General features: G+C 40.1%; 1 protein-coding gene across 1 annotated transcript in view; it reads right to left on the reverse strand.

Moving 5' to 3' along the window:
- TMEM150C (transmembrane protein 150C) overlaps nucleotides 1–21,063 on the reverse strand; it is a 76,305-nt gene that overhangs the window by 54,608 nt on the left and 634 nt on the right. The gene's annotated exons all lie outside the window — the stretch shown is intronic.

Raw genomic sequence — 21,063 nt, forward strand, 5'->3', positions numbered from 1 at the left:
CTGAGCTACCCAGGTGCCCCAGCATTTTCTGAAGTTTAGAAACAAAAGAAGAAATCACAAGAGAAATACTGATATCCATGACCCTACATAAGGCTAAACTTTTGTAAAATTAAAAGGTAAGTGACAAACTGGGAAAATATTTACAAGCAATATGACAAAGGACTAATACTCTTCATATATGATGACAGTATCAATAAGAAAGCAACTAATGTGTCAGAAGGAAAATGGGCAAAAGGCTTGAAGAAAGATTTTATAGGTGAATAATTACAAATATCCATATTAAGTACATAAAAATTTTGTCAACTTCCCCAACAATTAATGTAATAAAACTTAAAAACAGTGAGTTTCCATTTTTACTCTATCCAAGAGGCAATTTTATTTTAAAAAATGTTAATACTTAATGCAGACGTAGATGTAGATAAATGGGTACTCCCTATACCACTGATGATAAATGAACAAAGCACTCTTACACATTCTGGAAAACAATTTGGTCGTAAGTATTAAGAGGCTTCAGAAGGTTCCTATCCTTTCACTTTGTGTTTCTACTCACAGAATGTATACGGAGTTGAAATGTGTCTTCCTCAAAAAAGACACGTCCAAGTCCTAACCCGTCGCCTTATCTGGAAATAGGGACTTTGTAGATGTAATTAAGTACCTTAAGAAGAAATCATCATGGATTTAGGGTTGGTCCTAAGTCCAATGACTGGTGTCCTTATAAGAAAAGGAGGGAACACAGGGAGACACACACAGGAAAGAAGTCCACATGAAGACAAAGGGAGAGAATGGAGTGATGCTACCACAGACCAAGGAATGCCAGGAGCCACCAGAAGCTGCAAGAGGCAAGGAGAGATTCTCTCCCTTGGGCCTTCAAAGGGAGCATGACCTTGCCGACACCTTGGTTTTGGATTTTTGGCCTCTGGGACTATGTAAGAGTACATTTCTGCTCTCCTAAGCCACTAAGATTGTGGTGGCACTTGGAAACAAATATACATTGGAAACAATCATTAATATGAATGAAGGCTGATATATAAAGATCTTTATCTCTGCAGTATTTATAATAGCAAAAATTAGGAAAAACTTAAAGCAATAAAAAACAGAGAAAGGGTTAAATAAGCTATATCTATAATATATTGTACAGGCATTAAAATGTTTTGAAGAATTGATTTTTTTTAAGACTACAGCATTTTATTTTATTTTATTTTTGAGAGAGAGAGAGAGAGCAAGCGAGCACACATGAGCAGGGGAGAGGGGCAGAGGGAAAGGGAGAATTCCAAGGAGGCTCCATGCTCAGCCTAGAGCCTGACACGGGACTTGGTCCCATGACCCCATGAGTTGAGCCAAAATCAAGAGTCAGACCCTCAACTGACAGAGCCACCCAGGCACCCATTTTGAAAAATTTCTAACGCCACAGGAAAATGGTTACAGTACATAAATAGACAATTCAGAATACAAAAAGTATATATACAATGTGAGCCCCAAATACACATGTGTTATAATATGCATACTTAGGTGTATGAATAATCCTGATGGATAACGTGAGCAAAAAGTCCCAAATGGAAAATACCACATAAAACCCACAATGTACTAAAAGAAAAATAAACCATAACTTAGGAGAGTCTATCCCAGGATATATTGTTATTATTGATGTAATACAAATGTTAATAAATCAAATAAGAAAAATCCTAAGAGGATCCTGAAAAGACGCCTGATAAAATCTGGTGCCCATCCCTTACAAAATATCTAGGAAAATTAGGAATGGAAGGATTCTATAATGAGTATCTCTTACAAACCATCAGCCAATATCGTTCTTGGGTGTTAAAAGAAAGCCTTCCTATTAAGCAAAACTAGCATGAATGAATACTGTTACCATGATTATTAACAATGTTTTGGCAGTTCTTACCAATTCAGTAAGAGAAGAAAGAAATAAGGGGTCTAGTTATAAGAAATATAGAAATAGAGTTATTTTCTGTAATAAAATTAGTACAGGATCAGAGAATTAATTAAAATATTATTGGAATTAATGAGTGTTCATATAAAGGGTTGGATAAAAGATGAAAATTCAAACAGCTTTTAATTATACAGGAAAATGGAAACAAAAGATTTATAATAGCATTAAAAAACCATAAAATATCTAAGACTATCTATAATAAGAGATGTACATGGAAAACCCCACAAAACTCTGAGACACACAAAAACTTAAATAAATGTTCCTGGAGGGTTAATTAGAAAACTGTGAAGAAAGTCATTCTCGCCACATTAATTTAGAGATATCCAGAATTCAATTAAAAAAGAAAACTCAAGGGGATTAATTTGGAATTTGACAGTGTTTCTCAAGTTCATCTGGAATAGCTGTTGAAACACAACTACGTATAGAAATTTGTGTCTATGTCCCTCTTTAAAATCTACTTAATAATCCTGAAGAAATTCGTTTTATTTGGAGATTTATAAAACAAGTCATTCAATGTCTCTGCCTGCTCTTTCAGCTATTAAATTAATAAAGAAGAGATTAGCATTCATTACCTTGGAGGCTTCAAAACTGAAGGATATTTTCTTTAAAAAGTTGTTTTCTTCTGCCTGTTATTTCTTTGCATTTTATTCCTTTTTAATCCTAATTTCCCCTAGGGCAATGTAAGCCCCTGCAAGGCTTTGTGGCTACTTAAAAGTACCCCTTGAAAGCTTTCAATTTACTAGAATTCAATCCCAGCTGTGCCTCTTTTGCAGTCCGTTCCAGCTTATTTTTGAAAAGTAGATTAATATACTTACCTCCAATATTTGCTGTGAGGATATAGCCACAAATTATTAACTAGCACAGAGGTTGGCACATACCAGAAACTTAGTAAGTATGATTTGTTGTAAATTATATACTTTCCAGGCTTCCCTTTCTCTCTCTTTATTTTCCCTGGCTTGTTTATGTAACTATTTACTTTTATTTAATTCAACCTCATATTCCGGTTAAAACACAGTTGTTCACATGTGTGTCTCCTGTGCTAGGCTGTGATTTCTTAGAGAGAGAAGGCACTATTTTACTCCTCCACACATCCACTCAGCTCCTAGCTCACAACTCTGCATTTCAGATGCCCATTGATGAGAAAGAGAGGAAGGAAAAGAATAGACCGCGGTGTGTGTGTGTGTGTGTGTGTGTGTGTGTGTGTGGTCGGGGGGAGGGGGGAGGGGGTAGAAAGGAGAGGAAGAAGATGTTGATTTTTCATGATTCATGGAATATATATGTACTCTAGCAATACAATTTTTTTTTGATGTTTATTTATTTTGAGAGAGGGAGAGAGAGAGCATGTGCACGTGCAGTGGGGGGCAGAGAGAGAATCCCAAGCAGCCTCTGCACTGTCACGGCAGAGCCCTACTTAGGGGCTCAAAGTCACAAACCATGAGATCATGACTTGAGCCGAAATCAAGAGTGAGATGCTTAACCGGCTGAGTCACCCAGGTGCTCCTCTAGCAATACAATTTTATTTCATTATATCTTAAGTTTAATAAAATATCGGTATTGTGGAAGATGTACTATATTAGTACAGAGAAGTGAACGGACACATATAAATCAGACTCCATCAGTGAAGACCCAAAAATAAACCACAGACTAACATGTTCACAACATTTACTGGATTCCCACTATGTACTTAAATGATTTCAGGGTTCTGGCTCTTAATTCTATACTCTTTCCATTGCTTAATAGAGAAGAAATGTTGATATACTGAAGCAGCCATAGTCTCATGTATTATAAAAGTCAAGAAGTAGTGACTTATGAGTCCCATAATAGCAATAGTAGCCCTGCTTGCTCTACAATATTATTTTGTTTTACTGCATATGGCCTGGGCTCCAGGGCTTTATTTATGTGCAATGGGGTGGAGTTATAGCTGCCAAAAGGAAAATGTTAATTTATTATTTTTTTTTACTTATGCATATAAAACGAGTACAATTTTCCTCAACGCTTAACTGGTAACCTTATAATATTATTAAGTTAATAATCTGAGTCATCAATGAGAATTTTTAAACAGCACCTAATAAAGCTCTAAATTAAATATAAGCAAATGCAAAAATATAGGAAGAAGCCGATCAATGTTCAAGAAGAGGTAGGACTGGGGCACCTGGGTGGCTCAGTCAGTTAAGTGCCTGACTCTTGACTTCGGCTCAGGTCATGATTTCATGGTTCTTAAGATCCAGACTCCGTGTTGGGTTCTGCACTGACAGCATGGAGCCTGCTTGGGATTCTCTCTCTCCCTCTCTCTACCCCTCCCCTGCTTATGCTCACTCTTTCTCAAAATAAAAAAATAAAAATAAATAAAAAGCAAGAGGTAGGATTGAAAAAGCAGGTAGGCCTTAATAGAACGGGTCAGGCAGGGCATTTTGCAGTGAGAACCAGGAAAATGAAAGTAAGAAGTCAAGACTGTGTTCAGGAAAGTGGGCAGAAAAAATCTATAGTAGAGAGGAATGGGAAGAAAAACAACAGATAAAACAATGGATAGATAGCATGAGTTCCGATTATGCATGGCCTTGAATGTCAACACGAGTACTTGGGTTTGGTCCTATAAATAAGATACTTTCTCAGGAAGGTTCCTGGGTGGGTGAGACCATTATGAAAATGAAATGCTGGGAAGATGAGCAGACAGCACTGTGCACAAGAGACTCAAGGAAGCAGGGAAACCAGTGTGGAAAGTACTGCGGTGTTTTCACATATGAAATCATTGTTATTTAACATAATTTTAAAAATGTGTAGTGCCTGGGATTTGGCCACAGTTATTTCTGTATAACAGACAATGGAAAAAGAGAGCAAACAGCAGTTCTAGGTCAAGGCAGCCTTTCTTTGAACCTTATATTTTATATCAGGGTGATCATGGGTGTCATTAAAAGGGTCCATGTGAGGGTTGCCTGGGTGGCTCAGTCGGTTAAGCTTCTGACTCATGGTTTTGACTCAGGTCATGATCTCATGGTTCCTACGTTTGAGCCCCCATGTCGGGCTTTGCACTGAGCATGGAGCCGGCCTAAGATTCTCTCTCCCTCTGCCCCTCTCCCCCACTCGTGTACACTCTTTCTCTCCAAATAAATAAATGAATTTAAAAAAGAAGGGTCCACATAAAAGACACCCTACTTGGGATATAGAAAATGTGAAATAGGGGTGTCTGGGTGGCTCATTCGGTTAAGCGTCCTATTTCGGCTCAGGTCATGATCTCGTGGTTCGTGAGTTCAAGCTCCACGTTGGGCTCTGTGCTGACAGCTCAGAGCCTGGAGCCTGCTTCAGATTCTGTGTCTCCCTCTCTCTCTGCCCCTATCCTTCTCGCGTGCTTTCTCTCTCTCTCTCTCAAAAATAAATAAATGTTAAAAAAAAAAAAAAAGAAAATGTGAACGTAATGGAATCACCACTAGGTAAGATAGGGAAAGACACACTACTGAAAGTATTTCAGAGCGTCCAATACGTGGCAAGACCTCATTGAATAAATATCACCTTTATATGAACAGCAATTTGAAAAGCCTTTCACATGTCATATCAATAGCTGGTATGTATGGAGCATTTACTCAATGCTTGCCAGGCACAACTCTAGGAGGCAGGTACCATCACAAATGTACAGAGGACAGTAACCTGCCCAACGTCATGTTGCTGGGAATGCTGGAGCCAGGATGGGGACGCAGGGGACTAGCTCCAGAGCCTGTGCTGTCAACACTACACTAAATTGCTGTTCATCCCACCTGCTCTTCAAAACAACCTATGAAGTAAGTAAGATGAATCTGATTTGCTCAACAAATATTTGCAGACTTCTTACCTTAGCAGGTAAGTACCTGTACTGATTTGCTAAAGATGTATGAGCCACAACCCCTACTGTGAAGAAGCTTACAGTCTATTCAGCAAGGCAGACAAATAAATCCAAATTTTACTGATGAACAACAGAAACTCTAAGTTTCCATACATTAAATAACCTATTCAAGCATGGAGCTGGTATAGAGGGTAGTTAGGCTTTGACTTAAAGGCTGCCATTAACATCTCCAAGTCTAATGCTTCATCTGAGTCATGTTACTTCCTTTAGTTGCCTACTGGGCAAAAAGAAATGAAAACAATACAACAATATCATAACCAGGGCTATCTAGTCTGACCAAGCTTCTCTAAAAGAGCCTGATTTGGATGAGATGGAAACACGAAAGGACCCTATTGTGATTCTGATGCAAACAGCACAGGCCAGTGAACCACATATTGGTTCAACAGCTGAAATATGTATCATTTCAAACACTAAATGTCCTATCGTTAATAATTTTTGCTAAAATTATTTCAGATGCTTTGGGTGAATCACTCACATTGGGCCATTTTCCTTAAGAAAACCCAATATAAATCCTTGTGGGTTGAGAAGCTGAAGGTGGCCCCAACTGATTAAGTTCCCCAGTAATTATAACTATTGTTCATTTTCCTTCTGCCCCTTTCATGCCCCCTAAAAGAGGCCTACAATCCTCTTTTATATGTAAGAGAGCTATCCAAAACTACTTAACTTTACCAGCCTGTGAAATGTGTTTTACCAAATTTGTGTGGCCCATTAAGGTTTCTTAGTGTGAACAGCTGCTGCTTACAATATGATGTTAGCTGCCAGTCCAGTGTAGCTGGCAAGATCAAGGGTAGCAAGCATTCATTCGCTGTCTCTACTCACCAGGGTGCTCAAAGCCATGCCAGGTGTACATCTTTTTACTTCTTCATGTCTCCTAAGGGTCCTGATGGGGATCAGTCACACATGTAGTGTAGGCAGCTAGTCACTATTATATGACGTGGGGGATGAGGATAAAGGCCTCCCATGCCCCCAAATAACTCCTGTTCGAGCCCGTCAAAGTAGCTGAATTTAAGGAACAGAGGTTTGATCATAGGGAGCTAGGAGGGTTATCAAGGTTAACAGGTATTTACCAAACACACGTTTATAAGCCCAACACTATAGGAGACCGGGCATGGTCGATGTGACCAAGGACAGGAGCCAGAGTTCACCAGTATCATTAAGATAAAAATGTAGTCTTTTACAATGATATTAAAATCAAATTTATTTTTAGGAAAATGTAAAGTATTTTTAAATCTTTACATTGTTTATCCAAGGGGCAGCAGTGTGTACTGGAGAAAGGGCCAGTCTTTCATCTACTTTTCCAACCTCATTTCTGAGCATCCCGTGATCCAGCCCCTCTGAATGACCAGTAGCCCCCTAAGCTGCTCAGCTTGTTTGCCAGGCTCACTGCTGAGCATACACAGATAAATGCAGAGTCCCGGCCCCTAAGCAGCTCATAGTTAATCAGGAAAGAACCACAGCACCAGAGATTGGTATGGGGAATTAGGGAGCTCCAAAGGGGAAAAGTGACCCGGCACTGAGGGCAGGGGGTAGGCAAGCAAGGAGGAAATGATCCTGGGCTGAGTCTTCAGAGATGTGGAATTCTCCTATGCAGCTGCAGTGAGTGGCATGGGCAGGGGCTCCCAGGCATCCGACCAGTGTGTATGCAGGAAGCAGGGGTTTGTGGTGCTCAGATCGGAGTGGTGGAAGATGAGCTGAGGCAGGGGGGCAGGGCAGTTACCCATCATGGGGGTGACTCCACTGTAGCTGATGAAGGTCTGTCTCTTTGGCTCACTATAAATACTTTAGAAGGTACAGATCAAGAAAAAGATGAAAAGTATTCAAAATTCCAGGATTTAGAGTTAACCACTATTAACATTTTGATACAGTCACTCTTCCCAACCCCAGTGCAGCTCTTTCTGCCCTTGGATCCTGTCCCCATTCTTTAATAAAGTCATCTTTCTGCACCAAAAAACTTTGATATATAATGTTTATTATATTGATATTTATTGATATTATTAATATTTATTGATATAATATTTATTTATTATATTGATATTTAATGTTTATTATTTTGAGAGAGAGCGTGAGCAGGGGAGAAGCAGAGAGAGAGGGAGACACAGAATCTGGAGCAGGCTTTAGGCTCTGAGTTGTCAGCACAGAGCCCAACGTGGGGCCCAAACCCACAGACCGCGAGATCATGACCTGAGCCGAAGTCAGACACTCAACTGACTGAGCCACCCAGGCGCTCCGATATATAATGTTTTATATATGTGTGTTTATACTACTACTAATTTCAAAAATGGAATCATTTAAAAGTGTGGCATATACATACAATGTAATACTATTGAACCTTAAAAAGGGAATTCTAATACACCCAACAACATGGAGAAGCCTTCAGGACATCATGCTACATGAAATAAGTCACTCATAAAAAGATAAATACTGCATGATTCTACTTATATGAGGTACCTAGACTAGACAAATTCACAGAGAAAGCATAATGGTGGATGCTAGGGAGCGAGGAAGGAAGAGGAAGGAGGAAATTGTTTGATGGGTACAGAGTTTCAATTTTGCAAGATAAAAAGAACTTTGGAGGGCTAGTATCCAAAATCTATAAAGAGCTCACCAAACTCCACACCTGAAAAACAAATAATCCAGTGAAGAAATGGGCAGAAAACATGAATAGACGCTTCTCTAAGGAAGACATCCAGATGGCCAACAGGCACATGAAAAGATGCTCAACGTTGCTCCTCATCAGGGAAATACAAATCAAAACCACACTCAGATATCACCTCACACCAGTCAGAGTGGCCAAAATGAACAGATCAGGAGACTATAGATGCTGGAGAGGATGTGGAGAAACAGGAACCCTCTTGCACTGTTGGTGGGAATGCAAATTGGTGCAGCCGCTCTGGAAAACAGTGTGGAGGTTCCTCAGAAAATTAAAAATAGACCTACCCTATGACCCAACAGTAGCACTGCTAGGAATTTACCCAAGAGATACAGGAGTACTGATGCATAGGGGCACTTGTACCCCAATGTTTATAGCAGCACTCTCAACAATAGCCAAATTGTGGAAAGAGCCTAAATGTCCATCAACTGATGAATGGATAAAGAAATTGTGGTTTATATACACAATGGAATACTACGTGGCAATGAGAAAGAATGAAATATGGCCCTTTGTAGCAACATGGATGGAACTGGAGAGTGTGATGCTAATAAGTGAAATAAGCCATACAGAGAAAGACAGATACCGTATGTTTTCACTCTTAGGTGGATCCTGAGAAACTTAACAGAAACATGGAGGAGGGGAAGAAAAAAAAAAAGAAGTTAGAGTGGAAGAGAGCCAAAGCATAAGAGACTCTTAAAAACTGAGAACAAACTGAGGGTTGATGGGGAGTGGGAGGGAGGGGAGGGGAGATGATGGGTATTGAAGAGGGCATCTTTTGGGATGAGCACTGGGTGTTGTATGGAAACCAATTTGACAATATATTTCATATATTAAAAAAAACAAAAAACAAAACAAACAAAAAAGAAAATAGGGTTGAATCTTGGCACTATCGTTTACTAGCTCCGCAAATTTTGGAAAATTTCTTACATTTGCTAAAACTCTGTGTAGTCATCTGTTAAACGGGATTAAGAGTTCCCACTTCATTAGGTTGTTTTTAGAATCCATAGCTAATGCATCCTGTTCATGATTTAAATATATACCACCACGGGGCGCCTGGGTGGCTTGGTCGGTTAAGCGTCTGACTTCGGCTCAGGTCATGATCTCATGGTCCATGAGCTCGAGCCCCGCGTCGGGCTCTGTGCTGACAGCTCAGAGCCTGGAGCCTGTTTCGGATTCTGTGTCTGCCTCTCTCTCTGCCCCTCCCCTGTTCATGCTCTGTCTCTCTCTGTCTCAAAAATAAATAAACGTTAAAAAAAAAAAATTTAAATATATACCACCTTCCTGGTCTAAAAAAAAAAAAAAAAAAAAGAACTTTGGAGATTGAGTGTGAAACAATGTGAATACAGTTAACACCACTGACTGTGTACTTAAAATTGGTTAAAATAGTAATTTTATTTATATATTATATTATACATATTATATATTATATTATATTATATTATATTATTATATTATATTTTGAGAGAGAAAGAGAGAGAGTAGGGGAGAGGGAGAGAGAGAATCCCAAGCAGGTTCCGGGCTGTCAGCACAGAATGCGACACAGGGCTCAGTCTCACAAACCGTGAGATAATGACCTAAGCCAAAATCAAGAGTTGGGTGCTCAACCAACTGAGCCACCCAGGTGCCCCTGTAATTTTATATTATGAGTATTTTACTACAAAAATAAAAAAAAATTTAAAACAAAATCAATAAATCTGTCTTAATACTTTTTTTAAAATGTTTTATTTATTTTCAAGAGAGAGAGAGAGAGACAGAGCGCAAGCTGGGGAGGGGCACAGAGAGGGCGACACAGAATCCAAAGCAGGCTCCAGGCTCTGAGCTGTCCGCACAGAGCCCGACGCAGGGCTCAAACTTAAGAACGGTGAGATTATGACCCAAGCTGAATGTCAGACGCTCAACCGACTGAGCCACCCAGGCGCCCCTGTCTTAATACTTTTTAAACTTATTTTTGTGATCATTTTTCCGTGTGAGATATACATTTATATACCCCCAACAATATTTCACAAGACTGTATAGTGTTCTTGTAGAGATGTATCTTAATTTACTAAACATAAGAGAATTATTTTTATGGAAGTAACCTGCGAATGCTTCGCTAACAGGAGGAGATGGTAAAGGGAAGAGATAAAAGACCACAGAAAAGAGGAATACTAACAGAGCAAAGGTCTTGAAGGAAGCATGAGGAGATGGTACTCAGGATTCAGGTAATGTGGTGGCCTTAAACATGCGGAAAACAGGATACCACATCCTCTGAGGAAAGGACATGAAGACAGATATGACTCTATTTGCATTTATAAGGAAGAGTTAGGGCAGCTGAAGGAAGTCAAGAGACTGGATGCCTCAGTGATGTTAAAGAGGTGGAGGGAGTAGGGTATGGAATAGCTAGAAGGATGTATAGTGATGTTCAGAGAGAATGGGACACCGAGGTTGAGATTTCTGAGGGGGCGCCTGGGTGGCTCAGTCAGTTAAGCCTCCAACTCTTGATTTCGGCTCAGGTCATGATCTCAGCGTTCATGGGTTCAAGCCCTACGTCGGGCTCTGCACTGACAGCATGGAGCCTGCTTGAGATTTTCTCCTTCCTCTCTGCCCCTCCTCCACTCGCGCTCTCTCTGTAATTAAATAAACATTAAAAAAAAAGATTTCTGATGTGAAAGGTATTTTGAACAAGAATTTGTGTGGAGGGTTGGGAGTGAGCAGCTATGGTTTAGCTGGAGATGAACTTATTAAAATGGTCCTGGGGATTTTGAAGCCAGATTTATGGTCAGATGTTCCATGATGGTGTCATTGTCAAGGGTTATGACAAGAGTTGGGGAGCCAGGGAGGCAGAGGAGACGTGGAACCTGGTCCTCAGTTCCTCAAGGAATGAATGAAGTGACTAGGATCTGGATGGATAGGAGTGCTGAGAAAGGGTGGAAGGTGCTCTACCATGTTTGCATGACACACCTTTTCATGCAGTGGCCCATATGGAAGAGTGAGAGAGCAGTCAGCCAAAAGGTCAAGGTCATTATGAGACATGGATTCTCTTGGGGCAGAGGAAAAGAATGGGAGGAACCAGCAGAGGACCAGAAAACATTAAAAGGGAGTGAAAACACAAGATGTGATATGTAGGGGAGGTGGGTGTGAAAGGTCTTGTTGACACAGTTAGGTGGTGGAAGAGGTAGGAGGTCATGGGGTTATGGACACAGGTGGATGGCCAGTCTTGAATGAAAGAAAATGATTGCAGGATCCAGGTCTAGTTTCGAAAAAGAGGTAAGAAATGCTAGTAAGTTTGTAGAGAGAGAGCATGCTACGAGACTTCTAGTTCTCAGAGCACTTTCTTGGGTATTTCCAAACTCTTTCTTTTTCTCCATAACACATTTGTCACACACTATACTATTTCCTTATTTATCTATTTCTGGTTGGTCTTCTCCAATAGACAATAAAGCTCCCTGAGGGCAGAGATGCTGTTTTGTTCACTGTTCTATCACCAGCACCTAGATGATGTCTGCACACAGTAACACCTCAATACGCCATACTTGTTGAGTGAATGAATAAATGAGTGAGTGAATCAATAAATGATAAAGCCCAGTTAGGATAAGGATATCCCGTGAGGTTTGCAAAACTGCAGGGAGGGTCTTCTCTATGAGGAAGGTATCTTATGGAGTTCAATCTTAGAGAGACAGAAAATTTTTTTTTACTTTAAAAAAACATTTATTTATTTTTGAGAGAGAGAGACAGAGCATGAGTGGGGGAGGGGCAGAGAGAGAGGGAGACACAGAATCCGAAGCAGGCTCCAGGCTCTGAGCTGTCAAGTACAGAGCCTGACATGGGGCTTGAACCCACTGACTGTGAGATCATGACCTGAGCTGAAGTTGGACACTTAACCAACAGGCATCCTTTAGAGGAACAGAAAATTTAAGCCAGGGCCTCCTCCCAGGCTGTATCTGCTCTTTTGTTCATTTTCCCCCTTCTTCATGTGACTACTCCTTTTTATCCTGTAAGACTCAGTTTGGGTGTCACTATCTCTGTCACCCTGGGTGCTCCTGGGTGCTCTCAAGGCACATAGTGATTCTTCTCTCCATATTATGCTTACCCTGCTGTAGGATAACTATTTACATGTCGGTCTCTCCCATGAGACTGAGCAAGCACACTTTACCTCAAACATACAGTAGGGCCTCTATAAAGGTTTGCTGGATATATAAATGGAAAGCATTGCACATGTGAATTGGTCAATAAGAGCCTATATTTTTCTTTCTTTGAAGCTCAATTCTGTCATGCACAAATCTGCAAATCCCCACTGAGCAAGGGGACCTCTGTTGCAAGGGCAACCGGGTGGGAAACAGCTCAGCAATCAACACCAAAGATAAGTTGGAGTCTTTCTGTTTAAGATAAGGGAGGGGTCCACTGTCTTTCGTGTGCCCATTTCCCTGCCCATATGACCACAGGCAAGCCTGTGATAGCGTGATGGAGCACCGAAGTGCACAGGCTGCCCAGCAGATGGAATGAAAGAGCACCCAGGGAACTTTTTAAAAATGTCTGATTTGGTCTGAAATGCAGCCTGAATTTTTACAGCTCTTCAGATGATTCTACTGCACAGCCAGGGTTGAGAATCTCTACCTACAGCTCCTTGACATTTTCTCCTGGTGTGTGGCGCTGTCCAAGGTAGCAACTCCTCAAGCACTTCTTCACCCAAATGATTGCCCAAGCCAGCCATGGGCAAGGGTCAATGGTTGTTTGAACAACCCAGTGGAAGGGTGCTGTACCTTAGGACAGTATCAGAAGCCAAACCACATGGTTAATTGTACTGGAGGAAACCACAACTTTGTGTTGTCTAAATAAAACTGTGTTGTCCAACAGCCTCACATGGCTATTTAAAGTTAAATTAATCCTAATTAAAATTTTTAGTTGGGGTGCCTGGGTGGCTCAGTTGGTTAAGCATCTGACTCTTGATTTCAGCTCAGGTCATGATCTCACAGTTCATGAGTTCGAGCCCCGCATCAGGCTCTGTGCTGACAGCATGGGGACTGCTTGGGATTCTCTCTGCCTCCCTCTCTCTCTGCCCCTCCCCCATTCATGGTCTTGTTCTCTCTCAAAAATAAAATTTTTTTACACTTAAAATTTTTTTTTTAATTTTTAGTTAAAAATTCAGTTCCTCAGTTGCACATTACAGTGCTCAACAGATAGTGGCTACTGTACTGCACAGTGCAGAAACAGAACATTTTCATCAACATAGAAAGTTCTATTGGATAATGCTAACATAACCACAAAAAAACCCTTCCTTCTGAAAATAACCTGTGGCTATATTCATTTTCTGCTATCATTGGCAAAATGAACCACATGGTTTGCAGACGGTAAACAAACTGAATTTCAGGTCATTCCTTCTCAGCAGTCACACCTAGATGAGGGAGAGTAGCCTTTTATGCCCCTTTTCCAGAATGAGAACTAAGACAGGAATTCTATGCTCTCACGAACAAAAGTTTTTCTGTATAGTTCCATATATGTATTAGGGCAGCAGTGGCTTTCCAACTTCTTTGACCACGACTGACAGTAAACAAAAATATATCACAGCCCAAAATACACATACACACACACACACATATAACTGAAACTAAAGGTTTTACAAATCAATATTTATCCTTACTACATATTTTGCACTTGCATATTTTCTTTAATATATTCTATTGTATTATATTTTCTGTTTCATTACAAAAATTAATCTACTTCACTGTTTTCACAGCTCTGTCGACCTACATTTTGAAAAACCACTATCTTAAGATATAAGTTGTCCACACAAAACTGGGACTCTTGGGGCGCCTGGGTGGCGCAGTCGGTTAAGCGTCCGACTTCAGCCAGGTCACGATCTCGCGGTCCGTGAGTTCAAGCCCCGCGTCAGGCTCTGGGCTGATGGCTCGGAGCCTGGAGCCTGTTTCCGATTCTGTGTCTCCCTCTCTCTCTGCCCCTCCCCCGTTCATGCTCTGTCTCTCTCTGTCCCAAAAATAAATAAAAAACGTTGAAAAAAAAAAAAACAAACTGGGACTCAACTTCATACCTCAGAGTTAATAACCAGCTAGATAATAATAGCTAACATTTATTGGGCACTTACTATCTGCCAGGCACTGTGTTAAATGTCTAATATTCACTACCTTATTCAAGTCTCATAATAACCCCACAGAATAGGTGTCTGAGAATTGGAAAGGTCTGGGATTTTATGCTATTTGCACAAGTTATCTGCCACAGTTTCATAGATGCTGGCATAAGACCCAAGACTCCCAGGTCAGGGACAAAGGACTTTATTACTCTCAGCAACAGCAGTAGCTGGAGTACCTGCATTTTCTTGTACCGTTCTCCAGCTCAATTCCTGCAAGGTGCCACAAAGAGGGTCATGTGATACCTGCACACACAGTGAGCAGCATTCCTGGAGAGGAACTCTGACCTGGGGAAACGCAAATCTATTATACTAGATGTAAGCATGCCTGCCCCTTGCTTCCGAGGGCAACACTACGTCTATATCCAAGACTGTTCATTACACAAACATCCTTGAAAAGACAACCCAGGACAAAAGCACAGTCGGTGCCTCTCTTTGTAAAGACCTGTCAAAATGCACAGGACGCTCAGAGGACTATCTTCCAACAGTGGTGCCATAGTACCTATAATAGCTTAAAAAGGATTAGTTAATTTATTCAAAGTTACACAGCTAGCGACCCAGATCTATATGATACCTAAGCCTATGGTGATGACACCTTCTTGCATAGGCAATGGACAGTGCAATAGGAAGAGAGAAGTATTTGTCACTCATTTAGTCATTCACATGTGAAATCTGCTCCTACAGGAAGCAATTAACTGTGTATAATTAACTATATATGATAGGCCATTTTTTCCACATTTTCTTCACGGATACCATAAGAAGAGTATCATATGAACAGGGGTTGATAAGTTTTTCCTATAAAGGGCCAGATAGTACAGATTTTCAGCTTTATGGGCCAGATGGGCTGTTTCAACTACTTGACTCTGTAGCGGTAGTACAGAAAGAGTCACAGGTAATATGCAACCAGCAGGCACGGCTGTGTTCCAATAAAACTTTATTTACAAAATAGTTTGCCAACCTCCATCCTCAGACAACTGGGTGGGATACAAAAAGATTATGTGACATAATGTCTACACAAAAGAAACAATGATTAAACTGGAAAGTCAAGGTAAACACGCCACAAGCAAGGAAACCAGGAGATACGCGAAACTGAAGTCAGCCTAGGTTCAACATCAGAGTCCTGTTAAGTCAGCCTTAACAGAGACAGTATGTCAAGAACGAGTGTAAAATATGCATAGGCCGTAAGAGTGAAAATAAAAAAGTTACTCTGGGCCAGGGGCCACGCTAAGGATTTCACAAATGGTGACCAAAAGCTAATAAAGAACACCATTTCCGAATTGCCAAATTTATGGCCCTGTAACTGTACGCTCACTTGGTTCAATGGTCTGATCTTAAAAGATCATCATGTGGCCACTATTTGATCACAACGGTATCCCTTCCCCCAAATCAGTTAATGGAAAACTGTTGTCTTTATTTTCACACGCATACAGAGACAATCAAAATTTTGGTATACAAATGGCAACCCTCCTCTTTTCATAGAAGTCAATTCTTATGCCACATATAAGCTCAAATGAAAATGGAAAAACACCAATCAAAATGTCATAGAAAAAATAATCTGCTCATTCAGGAACAATTCTATTAGCTGCTAAAATTACAGGGCGATAAATATTGTTCTTGTGAACACTGCTGTCATTGACAGGACTGGTAAAATTTTCAAAATGACATAAGTCTAAGATATGTGGGAACATAATACCACAAGAAAGAAAAACTGTCATCCGTAAGTGAATGTTCCTGCTACTGCATGTAGGTATATTTTAGTTACTGGTGTTTCTATGTAAATATAATTTAAGTTTTAGTGAAAAGTAGAATTTAGAAATTCCAGGAGATATATTTCCCCTAGAAATTCCAGGACAATTTCATTACAGAATTCTAATTTACAAAACACTTCAGTAAAAAATAATATTTCTATTTGAAATGCTGTACAATGACATCAGTATTTCTTAATTAACACCTTCCACTCATGAATCAATAGAATGAAAACTAATTTGAAAGACTGTCTTAGTAACCAGCCCCGTTTAAATAATATAATGTCCATTTTGACTATGTACAGTTTTGTTTTTGTCTTCTTGTTAAAGTACTCTGTACCCCTAACATAGGGCTTGAAGTCACAACCCCGAGATCAAGCATTGCATGCTCTAACGACTGAACCAGCCAGGTGACCTCGGCTATGTATAGTTTTAATTTATTCTTTAAAACTTCCAATTATTACCACTTAAAATATTTCTTTGGCAGCTAAGCCATTATAAGTGTAAAAAAAACCAACCCAGGAAGAAGTCTACTTTGTTAATAAATGAAATGTTTGATGTAAGGCTATGTTATTTCTGGAGACATTTATGTTTACATTCAGTTGAAAACCATTATAATTCATTATAATTATTGCAGAATTAAATAACACCATTTAAACTACAGGCTAATTTCCTCTACTGCCACAGTTAATCACAATTACTTCTTTTTTTTTAATTGAAAAAAAATTTTTTAATGTTTATTTATTTTTGAGGGAAAGAGAGAGAGATAGCACAAGCAGGGAAGGGGGAGAGAGAGAGGGAGACACAGAATCTGAAGCAGGCTCCAGGCTCTGAGCTGTCAGCACAGAGCCCGACGTGGGACTCGAACCCATGAACCGTGAGATCATGACCTGAGCCAAAGCTGGATGCTTAACCAACTGAGCCACCCCGGCGCCCCCACAATTACTTCTTAAGCTTTGTCTACACTTGCCTAAAAGTGTTACATGACCTTCAGTGGTTTTTCAAAGACTGAACTCCTTTGTATTCCACAGGTAGAGTCTGTATCACTGTCTTCAGAGATGGACGACTCTGCAGCCTTGAACATATTTGAATGTCTCAAGGACATTCGGTACTTTTTAAAGAAGAAAAGTAACCACAATGACAAGCCGTTGCCTCTCCTATTCTACCTGACAAAGTCTACGGACATGTGATCGCTTATATTTGGTCTGACCTTTAGGGAAAACCGAAATCTACTTCCAAAATGAAATTAGTTTTACTTTCTAGATTACACTAGGGGAGAAAAAAAAAGATTTCCAGACCCAATTTTAAGACATCTCCTTTTATATAAAATTCTTAAAACAACATTGCTTTCCATTTATTATATTAAAATTTAAATCAAAAGGTACAAACTTCTAGTTATAAGTAAATATAAATCCTCAGGATATAACATATAGCATGGTGACTATAGTAAATAAAACTGTTTGTATATATTTGAAGGTTGCCAAGAGGGTGGATCTTAAAAGTTCCCACCACAGGAAAATTTGTAACTATATGTGGTGATGGACTTTAACTAGACTTACTTAGTCATTGTGCAATATATGCCAATATCTCATCAATATGTTGCATATCACAACCAATATAATGTTATATGCCAATTATATATAAAATATATATACACACCATGAAGCACCTACAGGCAAGAAGTGATTCTGAAGAATTTAGAATGCAGCAAAAAGTGGGGGATTTATGGGATGGACATATCTATTTAGACCATTTGTGACTATTTGCTACAACCAGTATGCAGAAGTTATCAAGTGGTTAGAAGGGAAGGAAGCCTGCACAATTTGTAGGCAGTCTCAGGGTCATTCGTGTTTCTTTGGTCACCAGGCTGCCTGACCAAGGGCATTAGCTTTCAGAGGTCACGGACTGGCAGCAGACAGGTCTCCCCTAGTTTACACATAATGCAATGACCACCTCTCACCATTTAGGACTTGTCTTCCACAGAAAACACCTGTGGACTGCTCATTTCTGTACTTGTGCAATGCTGTATCATGCTTGGGCCTCACAGGTCTGCAGATGTCCGTCTATGTATCACCGTCACACTGCAATACGGGAGGTGAGGGGTTTGAACTAAATGGGTTCTGTTACCAGACTGTCCGGGGTCCAGATTCTGCTTCTATGACATCCTGGAATATAGGTACTGTGGGATTGTGGCAGTGCTTATATATATCAAAGGACTGTTGAGAGAAACAAAATAATACATGTAAAGCATTCAGCATGGAGCCCTGTAAGTACTCAGTGATGTTGCTTGTTAAAATTGATGATCACATTTGTCTCAGATCAGTGTTTTCCAAAAGTGGGTCCCAAGCCTAGTTTCAGAGGCAGTATTTTACATCATGATCTAGGATACACACACTTATGTATTAATACTACAAACACTGAGCCTGCTTATATAGTCCTTACTATATATGGACTGGGCAGTGCAGAGTCAGGATTTGAACCCAAGGGTCCTGTTAATGTAGTGCTTTTAACCACTATGTTCCTTGTGGCCTTGTATTTGCCATATGTGGGAGAACCAAAAATTTCGTTAATCACTAGCAGCTCCTACTCAGAGGGACGCATAGTGAGAATTCCTATTCTACTACTACATATTCCATTTCATTTTTTAAAAATGCTGATTCTAGGGGCGCCTGGGTGGCTCAGTCGGTTGAGCGCCCGACTTCGGCTCAGGTCATGATCTCGCGGTCCGTGAGTTCGAGCCCCGCGTCGGGCTCTGTGCTGACAGCTCAGAGCCTGGAGCCTGCTTTGGATTCTGTGGCTCCCTCTCTCTCTGACCCTCCCCCGTTCATGCTCTGTCTCTCTCTGTCTCAAAAATAAACATTAAAAAAATTTTTTTTTAATAAAAAAAAATGCTGATTCTAACCTTTTAAATCAATTTCATGACTTAGGACACATGATTTGAAAAATACTGTAAGTGTTATACGAAAAATTTTTGGAAACACTAGTAATAAAAAAGTTAAATGAGTATATGTATCTCATCTTAGAGGCTTCACCATGTTATTGTGCATTGTAAATCTCAAAAAAACAAAGGATTATATGGAACATTTCCTAAGTGTATTCAAGCATCCTTAAGTGATGCTCTAGGCATTCCTTGAGGCAGGGGTACTCATTTATCAGATTTATGGGAATTTTAAGGGGGAATGGCTGTGCATCACTGTCTACCTCCTACCTCTCTCCAAATGTCCCTCCCCTGGAAAAATTTAAAAGTGCAGAAACTGACTTTTTTTTAAAAATTTTAGAGAGAGCCAGAGAGCCAGAGCCAGAGTGCATGCACAGCAGAGGAGGGAGAGGGAAAGGGAGAGGGAAAGGGAGAGGGGAGTGGGAGGGAGGGGGGGGAGAGGGGGAGGAGGAGAGAGAGAGATGGCTCCACACTCAGTGCAGAGCCCGATGTGGGGCTGGACTTCACGACCCTGGATCATGACCTGAGCAGAAATCAAAAGTCAACAGACTGAGCCACCCAGGCACCCCTAGAAACTGACTTTAAGAATAAGTGATTCTATAATGCGCAAGAGAGCAAATTTAAGCAAGTTCAAGAACACAGACACATGGGGCCAAGCATCTAAACAACTCTGGGTGATGCTTTTTTTGTGGCTACCAAATATCTATAAATTAAAAAGGGAAACTTTTTTTTTTTTAGAGTGGAATGGAACTTCAGCAAACACATCCTTTAGAGTAGATGCTAGTGTTTTTTGTAATAACAGGATGACAAAGTGAAATCTTATTTCCTGGTTCTATCACTGCTTATTTCCACTTTCTTCTAAAGAATAATCACCATCAAATGTTATCTCTACAGGAAACAGGTAAAGACAATTCAGAGCTGGACTATCCAGTATGATAGCCACTAGCCCCGTGTGGCTATTTAAATAAAGTTAAATTAAATAAAAATTAAAATTGAGTTCCTCAATAGCACTAGACACATTTCAAGTGCTCAATGGCCACATGTAGCTCGTGGCTAGCACTTTGGACAAATTATGGAACATTTCCATCACTACAGAAAGTTTTATGGGACAGTACTGATACAGAGAAAGACCATTTACAGATGCTTAAAGAAAACTATTCATTTCTTATTTGGGAAAAGAGTTCTAAGCCCTACTCAGCAGAGGTGGCTTGACTTAAACCACTGTGGGATTAAATTTGAAGGCTACTGCCCAAAGATTCTGTTATTATCTCAAAATACCATTCCAACGGGCCTAAAATCTCTTTGCATTAAGACTTTCCATTGCTGCAAGTTATCTTTTAAAATCCAAATGTGACAGGAAATGCTGTTTGGTGACAGCAATGACTTGTTAAAGTGCTACTAACTCATAAGCGAGTTTGAAAGTACTTAGAGCAGTTTATGAAAAACCATAAAGACACACAGCACCGTCCAAACCAGGAAGAAAAGTCTGCAGTTACAATAAGTAGGGATGCACTTCTGTTGTTACCCTTAGGATAAGGAAAATATGTATTACCTACCTGAGTCTGTTCCTAGACTTTTCATGAATTTAGACCCAGATTTGGTAATGGTCTTTGTATCTCATTTTGAGAACTTTAGTACATATCTTATTTGAGCCTCACAGAACCTAATTACCACTGGAGTGTGGATTCTGAGTGCTATAGATCCTTCTGGTGAAGGGGAAGACTGAGAGGTAATACATTATCTTGTCAGTGTCTGTCTTGCTTAATTGGTTACTGAAATGATCCCTA

Source organism: Panthera uncia, chromosome B1, assembly GCF_023721935.1.
Source record: "Panthera uncia isolate 11264 chromosome B1, Puncia_PCG_1.0, whole genome shotgun sequence".
Lineage (NCBI taxonomy): Eukaryota > Metazoa > Chordata > Mammalia > Carnivora > Felidae > Panthera > Panthera uncia.